The sequence below is a fragment of the Paroedura picta genome, chromosome 8 (assembly GCF_049243985.1).
Source record: "Paroedura picta isolate Pp20150507F chromosome 8, Ppicta_v3.0, whole genome shotgun sequence".
NCBI classification, from domain to species: domain Eukaryota; kingdom Metazoa; phylum Chordata; class Lepidosauria; order Squamata; family Gekkonidae; genus Paroedura; species Paroedura picta.
This window is the reverse complement of record NC_135376.1, coordinates 95,917,483-95,925,700: the sequence shown is the minus strand read 5'-3', so window position 1 is coordinate 95,925,700 and position 8,218 is coordinate 95,917,483.

Below are 8,218 nucleotides of genomic sequence, written 5' to 3'. Positions count from 1 at the left end.
TGGCATGTCCCCTGCTGCCTTGGCTGGGATTGGGAAGTGGCCCTTCCCCTCAAGCACGAGTGGTTAGATCCCTGATGAATTTCCCGGCTGGGAGGAGGCGGAGCCTGCATCCTGACTTCTATCTTAAACTGCCTGCTGTCTCTGCCCCGCCCACAGTCCTCGTCTAGCCTGCTTGCTAGTATTTATGCTCGAATGTGCCTCTCCTGCAGAGCTTTCCCGCCCAAAATGGTCAGGCAAAGGATCCAGGCCTTGTGTGGGGAGGGCTGGTGGTGAGATAGACAGACGGGAGGCTGGCTCTTTGGTCCGTAGCCCCGCCCCCTCTTCCTCACCTGCTGTATGCCCCATAGCAAGGAAAAAGGCAGAGAGCTAGTTGGGGATGCGGGTTGTGCCTAAAACCCCTGAGCTTGCTGAGGAAAGGGAGCCAGGGCTTCTGTGGGGAGGGTGAGTTGGGGCGGAGAGGAGGCTGGCTCTTAATAGCCCATAGCCCCTGCTCCCTCTCCTCTTGCAAGAAAGAAAGTAGGGAGTCCCACCTGGAGGCTGGCATCCCTGACTCTGTCTGGGACACAATTCCAGGGAGTCCACCCTCCAAAGCAGCCGTTTTCTCCAGGGGAACTGATTTCTGTCATCTGGAGATGAGCAGTAATTCCAGGGGATCCCCAGGTCCCACCTTGAGGCTGGCATCCCTAGCCGAGAGCTACTACACCTGGATCCAGTGCAAGGACTGGGCACAGCCTGCATAAGGACTCTCCTCTTCCCAGGTTTCCCTTTGCCCTGGCAGCCATTTTTGGCCCTGAGAAAATATATTCTCAGGTCCTAGGATTGCCAACCTCCTGGTGTTGCCTGGGGATCTCCCCAGAACACGTTCAGATCACACAGATCATTTTCCCTCAAGGGAATTGCAGCATTGTGCGGTGGGCTTTATGACAGTGGAATACTCCCTTGTTCTGCTCAGGAAAGGCTTGCTATTTAGCACATGGCACACAGAGAAATGAAACTAACTTCTGAGAGAGGATCTGATAACGAAGTATTTAAAAGGCTGCCATACAGAGGATGGAACAGAGTTGTTCTCTGTTGCCCCAGAACGAATGGGATGAAATTCGTCCAAAAGAAATTCTGTCTAAACCTCTGGAAGAAGTTCCTGACAGTAAGAGTGGTTTCTCAGTGGAACAGGCTGAGATGGACCCAAGAGGCTGTGGCCGAAGCCTGAGCAAGGGGGCTGGATCTCTCTGGGTCTTCCCTCTGCCAGAAGCCGGGAGCCCAGCCGCAGCTTCTTCCTCCTCACCTTCTTGCAGTGCAACCTTGCAAAAGCCGGCCCCGCTCCTGACTGGGCATATTCTCCAGATGGGCTGGCAGGGAACCATCAGAATATGAGAGAGGCCGCGCTGGATCAGCCCAGCCCTCTGTGCCACACAATCACCAAATCCCGGGGTCATCAAGAGGTCCACCAGCAGGGCCTGAACTCCAGAAGCCCTCCCCCTGTTGTCCCCCAAACCCCAAGAATAAGACCCCCACTGCCCCAGTCAGAAGAGCAAAAATGGTGCCCTGCTGGATTAGGCCAGTGGCCCATCCAGTCCATCAGTCTGTGTCATACAGCTTAAGTAGGAGGGGTATGGAAATAGAGATTTGTCAAAGGGAACATTTGCTTGAAGTAGGAAATCTGTCCTCTTTTTGGGTTTTCAAAATATGGTAACCCTAGGGTTGACAGCAGCCCTGGGGGGAAACAGAAGTTTTCCTCTCCTGGTTTTTTGTACCCTGCTTTTCTCTACCCAAAGGAGTTCCAAAGCAGTTTACAATCACCTGCCCTTCCTCTCCCCACAACAGGCACCCTGAGAGACAGGTGAGATGTCAGAATCGGTGGTACTCTGCCATATGGTCTGTAATTGATTTCTGTGACTGATGTCTGTCCTGCCTGGCCTGTGATGTTTTCCAGTTCCTGCCTTGGTTAGCATCTCAAGGCCGAATTCTCTAACTTGCATTTTATGGCTTGACTTCCCACAACAATGGGATAGCTGAGATACCCTGACTGGGATGGACTGATGATCTGATTCAGCATAATGCACTTTCGTATGTGTTCATACATCAAGCATAGCATCGCCTTTTTGCAAAAGTCTGAAATGCTCAATTCAGTTACCCAAAGATGTTACCCAAACTTGCGTTACACATCAAAGCAGATATGCCATACATTTTGTTAGTCTTGCAGGTGCTATTAAACTCTTACACTTTTCTGTTGCTACAGAGACTTAACACGCCTACCCATCTTGATCTATATTAATTGTGGCAGTGATAAAATGATTCCACTGAAGGGATGTTGAGCAAGAACTCCTAGATACTGCTAAGATATGCTGCCCACACATAGCATGCACGTTTTCAGCACATACACCACCCACAGTGAAATCTCCAAAGTCCTTTCATTAACCGCCAGGTTTCCTGAACTGGTGCGTCAGGGAGAGGAAGTTTGGCTCTGTCTAACATACCTCAGTACCAAGTCATTTCACTTTAAGAACCCCGGCAACATAACTTCCATTCCTTTGTCTACATCATCCAGGAAATTTGTGTGGCTCTGGGCCAGTCCAAGTTCCCAAGAATATAATTTGGTGCCAAGCAGTTGTACATATACCTGCTGAATTCAATTAGCTATTGAGCAATGTTCATAATACATTTAAGGGATGGAGAGAGGCGAAAAGGGAGAAAAAACTCTAGTCAGGAACTAGGGGTTCACAACACTCTGCTCCTTCCAGGGCCCCTCCTGCCCACCTCTGGAACTGAGAGACTTTGGACCCGGTTTGGAAGGGTATGCCTCGTGAAAGCCGTTTACCAGTACTGAGGCACGCATGTCCTCTGTGTCTACCCATTCATTGTCAGGGAACCCCTTCCAGGCCACCAGATCCTGCAGGCATTTCCTCTGGATTCAGGAGTCAAGTGCCGCTGAGTGTTCATATTGCGTGTCATTCCCCAGCAGGACGGGGCAGAGGAGGGGCCATGGGGTGCCACTTATCTGGCAGGAGGGCTGGTTTCAGGAGACTGATGTGGAACACAGGGTGCACTTTTTGGTATGAGAGGGGCAACTCCATGTTAACCGCTACCTCACTTACCGGCTCCGTTACCCTAAACGGACCCACAAACTTATAACTGAGCTTCTTGCTTGCGAGCCTGTTTTTTAGGGGTTTCGTGGAGATCAAGAACATGTCCCCTATAGAATAAGTGGGTGCCTCCCTACATTTTTTTTGGCCACTCACACCTTGAAATCAGCCTTGGCTTTGTGAAGGGTCTCCGACACCTCCCCCCAGGTTTCCTGCACTCTCATGGCCCAGGCCACCACCCCAGGCAGGAGAGAAGTACGCGCACCTGGTGGTGTGCTGCCCTAGCCAGGCACATGCAGGGGCAGTCCAGATTAATACACTCTTGCCCGGTAAGCCAAGCCCAAATCACATACCAAATAGCAGAGGAAAAGTCCAGTCTGGGTCTTAGCACTACCTGTAGCAGACAAATTCCAAGGGAGAGCTGAAGGGGAAATCAATAAGGAAGCCGAGGTTTTATGTATTGTTGTTTGTTCTTATGTAAAGCCTCCGGGGAGGGCGGTATATAAATATAATAAATAAATAAACAATCAGAGGAGCAGAGTCAAAGCCAAACTAAATCCAAATACCTAAATCTCAGTCCAAGAAGCTGTATCAGAGGTCACTAAGCCAGAATGCAGTCAGGCAGAGCTTTGCTGAAGCAAAAGCAGGTCAGGAACCGGAATCAAGGTGATGGGTGGGAATGTGCGTAGGTTGCATCCATACTGTGAGCCATCTCCGCCTTGTTTAATTGTAGCTTGAGCTAAAGGGTTAAGTGGCTGCACCTGGGAGTTCATTTGCTGTCCCAGCTGGGCCCCTTTTGCCTTGATAATGTGCTCTGAGCGGGGCACTCCAGTATATATATTATTCAACTTTTAAAGAAGAACTACCGGATATACTGTTAAAAACAATCAATGAAATTTTAAAGCTGGGAAGGATTCCAAATTCATGGAAAAGGGCAAATATAGTCCTTATACCCAAAGCAGGAAAAGTGTCAAGCGTTGCAAGAACTCACAACAAGCTTCTTGATGAAAGAAAGCGTTTATTGAGAAATTACTTCAAACACCTAAGCTGAGAAAGTGAAATCTGCCTGAGGACAGATTTGCCTCCCCTTATCAATACATTTCTCCCGCCTAAAACTTGAAAGTTCCCATGGGAGGGGGGAAAGGAGGCACCAGGTGCCATAAACCATAGTGTTACAACTCACACGTCCTTGGTCGTCTCTGGACAAGATAAGATGTTATGGTTACAAAAGGCAGACCCAGCCGGGAGGTTCAAAAGAACAAATAATTCACAGCTCCCTGTGATAACAGGATGCAGCAACACAGTTTCAGTTTCAAGCATGCAAGCATAATATATGGGCCTTGGGTTACATGGGGCCCCGAGAGCAAAGCAGAGAAAAGACAAGGTAAACAAAGATGGAGAGACTCAGGCTAACTTATGGCAGGATTCAGCAGCAATCCTGACAAAAAGATCCAATGGAAAAAGGGAATTGTAGACCTATTTCTCTATTGAATTGTGATTATAAAATATTTGCTTCTATGCTTGCAAATAGACTTAAGAATGAAGGAGGAGGAGGCGGCGAGTTGGTTCTTATATGCTGTTTTTCACCACCTGAAGGAGTCTCAAAGTGGTTTACAGTCACCTTCCCATTCCTCTCCCAACACCAGGCACCCTGTGAGTGAGGTGAGGTTGATAATACTGAAGAAGAGTTAGTTCTTATATGCCACTTTTCTCTACCTGAAGGATTCTCCAAGCGGCTTACAATCACCTTTCCTTTCCTCTCCCCACAATGGACACCCTGTGAGGGAGGTGGGGCTGAGAGAGCCCTCATATTACTGCTTGATTAGAACAGCTTTATCAGTGCTGTGGTGAGCCAAAGGTCACCTAGCTGGTTCCATGTGAGGAAGTGCGGAATCAAACCTGGCTTGCCAGACAGGAAGTCTGTATTCCTGACCACTACACGAAGCTGGCTCTTAAAGTGTTAATTCATGAAGATCAGTCAGGCTTTATACCTGGTCGACAATTGAGAATGAATACTAGTGTTAAACATCTTAGAATATTATGATAAATATCTGGACAAAGCAGCAGCATTAATATTTGCTGACACTGAAAAGGCATTTGATAATATATCTCTTGGGTGTTTATGAAAAAATATTGTACAAGACAGATTTAGGAGAACATTTTATTCAAAGCACAGAGGCTATATTTTCAGAGGAATGGGGAAGATTACAAGTTAATAACAAATATACAAAAAAAATCAGATTAAGAAAGGGACTCGTCAAGAGTGTCCACTATCTTTGCTATTGTTTTTAATTTATGAAACCTTAAGTGAAGCTATTGGGTTAGATCATGGGGTGGGCAATCTGTGGCCCTCCAGATGTTCATGGACTAGAATTCCCACGAGAATTGTAGTCCATGGACATCTGAAGGGCCACAGTTTGCCCACACCTGGATTAGATGATAGAATAAAAGGTCCTATGGTAAGAAAACATTCTCATAAACTTTGTGGATTTGCAGGAGATTTGCAGGGGCTTTACGCACCGGGATCTTTGTTGCAAATTGGTCACTGAATGAAAAATCGCCTTTTAAAATAGTGGAATTCGTCGTTATGCATACCTGCCTTTGTAGTGGAATCCAGTTGCGTTTTGTAGCGTTTCCCACAGCTTCCGGTCTCGGCAGAAAAGGAAGCGCTATTGCCAAGCTCGTCCCGCCCCTGGCCGTCAAGCAGCCAATGGGCAGCCGTTAGCATGCTCCCAAACAGCCCCTTTCCCTTTAAGAAAGGTTTTTTTAAAAAAAAAAAAAAACAGACCCATAGCAACGAATCTGGGTAGATTCGTTGCAACGGAGAGACCCATCCAGCTGCCTAATGTGAGCTGTCGTTTGATCGTATGATCGTTGCCACGCTGCCTCGAGTGATAAAAAAAAAATCCCCCCCCCCTCACGGGCCCGATTTTCGGCTGAATTAATGTGTAAAAAATAAAGGGACTTTATTTCAGCAAACGGGCTTTTCTGTGGTTTGTGCTTAGTGACTAAAGGTGAAGGACTGAAGCCAGAGAAGCCTCTAAACAGAAAGAGGCTCGCTGGTGCGTTTATCCCCGCTCGCTCGGAGAAAAAAAAATGGCGATCGCTTCGCCGGAAGTTTGGAGGACAGGCTCAGGAGGAGGGACTTTGAAGAAACCGCAACAATGTTAACGCACAGGTCTTTTTCGCTAGTGTTGCAGATTGGTTGCAAGAGTGTAGCGCTTTCCGGAGGGTGAATCCACTTTTTGGGATTCCCCTGAAAGCGCTACAAGGAAGCGCTTTTTGCAGATTGGTTTCAGGTGTGTGGCAGATTGTCTACGACGTCGTGCGTTATGGCAAATCAATAGCGTTTCCAATTGGCAACCATTGTGCGATTTTGAAGCCGTGCAAAAAGCCCCTGCAGTCTTCTTCCTAGAAGTCCCAACTAATAAAATGTTATCATTGATGGAACAAATTCAGAAGTTTGGGCAAGTGGCACGTTTTAAACTAAACAAATCAAAGACTAAAATGTTGACAAAAGTATGACTGGTCAAGCAAAAAATATTTTATCAAAAAATCAGGTTTTGAAATTGTTAAAATGGTTAAATACTTAAGCATTTACATTTCCTGTCAGAAGACTTTATTTCAAGATAATTATTCCAAGATATTGTCCTCTATTTTTAAAAAAAGGTGTACAGAAATGGTCAAGATTTGATTTGTCTTTACTGGGGCGAAACGCTACTATTAAAATGAATTTACTTCCAAAGTTAATATTTTTGTTCTAGACATTACTAATATTTATCCCCATAAAATACTTTAAAATATGGGAGAAGGATATTAAAGATTTTATTTGGAAATGGATAAAAAAAACAGGAATAGATTTAAATTGCTAACAGATGAGGTCAGAGATGGTTTTTCCCTTCCAAATCTTCCAAATCGTCAACTTTACCATGAAGCAGCTATATTGACATGGATGAAGGAATGGTGTCTTCTGAAAGATACTAGGCTGTTGGAATTAGAAGGTTTTAATAAACATTTCAGTTGGCACCAATATATCTGGTATGACAAAGATGTTATACACAAACATTGCTTAAGAAGACAAAATAACAATCTGGAAGAGATATAAAAATAGGATGGAACCCCATTATGGCTCTCTCTGGAAGAAATGTCGAGACTATGGTGATTAAAGGAACCTTCTAACTGATATACCTATAGGGCAGGGGTAGTCAAACTGCGGCCCTCCAGATGTCCATGGACTACAATTCCCAGGAGCCCCCTGCCAGTGAATGCTGGCAGGGGGCTCCTGGGAATTGTAGTCCATGGACATCTGGAGGGCCGCCGTTTGACTACCCCTGCTATAGGGAATTGATTTATATTGATGGGAAAACTGTTAAACTGTTAAACTTTTCGGATCATAGGATAGATTGGGTTTTATATTACCAAGTGGCGATATTGTTTCAAATACACAAAGAAAAGGTAGATTCAAGTGGGCCGTCGTGTTGGTCTGAAGCAGCACAATAAAATAAAATCCAGTGGCTCCTTTAAGACCAACAAGGATTTATTCAAGGCGTGAGATTTCAAGTGCAAGCACTCTTCCTCAGACTAACGAAGGGTTTCAATGTACAAACATCTAGATTTCAGAAAGAGATAAAGAAATTTCAAAACTCTATAAGCAGCTGTTAGAATGGAATATGGAAGAAGAAAGAGTCAAGGAAGTAATGATGTCTTGGGCTAGGGATTGTGGCTACTCGGTGAGTTTGGATACTTGGGAAAGTTTATGGAAGTTCGATATGCGGCTTACTCATAGAATCATAGAATCATAGAGTTGGAAGGGGCCATACAGGCCATCTAGTCCAACCCCCTTCTCAACGCAGGATCAGCCCAAAGCACCCTAAAGCTATTCTATCACGGAGAACATTTATAAAATTATTTATCTTTGGCATCTTACTCCTGTTAGGCTTGCAAAATGGACTACAGTGATCACAGTGGCATCATATATACCCCAGGCAAATGGGCAAGCAGAGTAAATGGTATAGACAAGAAATAATAATCTACTAAAAGGGTAATTTCTGGGACAAAGCAACCAGACAGGTAAGATTCTTGTTGGCACATGTTCCACTCTGCCCTTCACCTGGGTCAAACCTAGCTAAATTGCTCAT